Raw genomic sequence first — 1,303 nt, forward strand, 5'->3', positions numbered from 1 at the left:
CAAGAATAAGGCTTGAACAAACAAAGCTCTAAATGCACAGAGCAAGAGTGAGTAGTTACTGATGAAATTATAAGAATGATTCTAAGTATAAGATCATTTCATCTGCAAAGAGTGAAAGTTGACCTCCTCTGTCCCCATCTGGATTCCCTTGATAACCTGCTCTTGCCTGATTGCATTGGCTAGGACTTCTAGCACAATGTTGAATAACAGTTGCGATAGAGGACATCCTTGTCTAGTTCCAGTTCTTAATGGAAATGCTTTCAGTTTTTCTCCATTCAGTATGATAATGTCTGTTGTAGATGGCTTCTATCAATTTAAGAAATGTCCCATCTTTGCCTATTTTCTTAAGTATTCTTATCAGGAAAGGATGCTGAATTTTGTTGAATGCATTTTTTGTATCTATTGAGAATATCATATAGCCTGGTTTTGCTTCTATTTATGTGGTGAATTACATTTATGGATATGCATATGTTGAACCAGGTTTGCATCCCTGAGATAAAGTCCATCTGATTGTGGTGTATAATTTTTTGAATGTGCAGCTGTATTCTATTTGCTACAATTTTACTGAGTAGTTTTGCATCAATATTTATTAGTAAAATTGATCTGTAATTTTCCTTTTTTGTTGAGTTCTTTCTTGGTTTTGGTATTAGAGTGATGTTTGCTTCGTAGAAAGAGTTGGGGAAACTATTCAGCCATTAAAAAGATGGAGACTTTATATCTTTTGTATTTACCTAGATGAGCTGAAGAACATATTCCTTAAAGTATCTCAAGAATGGGGAAAAAAAGCACCCATGTACTCAATACTACTTTGAAATCATAGAAGAGCAACTACAGGCCCACAAGAGATAAAAACATAAATTCAAGAATGGGAGAGTGGAGAAGGGGGAAGGAGGTTGGTAAGCTCCCACCTAAGGGGCAGATGGCATAACTTCTGGGTGGAGGACTCAACTACAATTCAGTTATTACCTCATAAATGCAAACAATGTAAATTGTATGTAACCTTACATTAGGAATGTCAACTGTGGTCTCAAGCAGATGACCCAGGCTTATTTTATCAGCAAAGAGTCAATGATAATTTTATGAACATGGAGACAGCAGCAGAGTTCACTATGTGGCGTTCACTAATAAAACAGAGCCTGGGTCTAACACAGAGAATGTAAGGCAGGCACTGTTGGGCACTGATCTTGAATTTAAATATACACTCAATATTGCAATAAAAATAAATACTGTTTAAGCTATCAAAGTTTTAGAACTTAACAATTTTAAACTACACTTGATCTTAGCCAAAAGGCCGAGAAGCGAT

General features: G+C 35.8%; 1 pseudogene; it reads right to left on the reverse strand.

Moving 5' to 3' along the window:
- Nucleotides 1-1,126: 1,126 nt before the first annotated feature.
- On the reverse strand, nt 1,127-1,303 carry LOC128593103 (uncharacterized; annotated as a pseudogene).

Source organism: Nycticebus coucang, chromosome 8 (assembly GCF_027406575.1).
Source record: "Nycticebus coucang isolate mNycCou1 chromosome 8, mNycCou1.pri, whole genome shotgun sequence".
In the NCBI taxonomy this organism is placed as follows: Eukaryota; Metazoa; Chordata; class Mammalia; order Primates; family Lorisidae; genus Nycticebus; species Nycticebus coucang.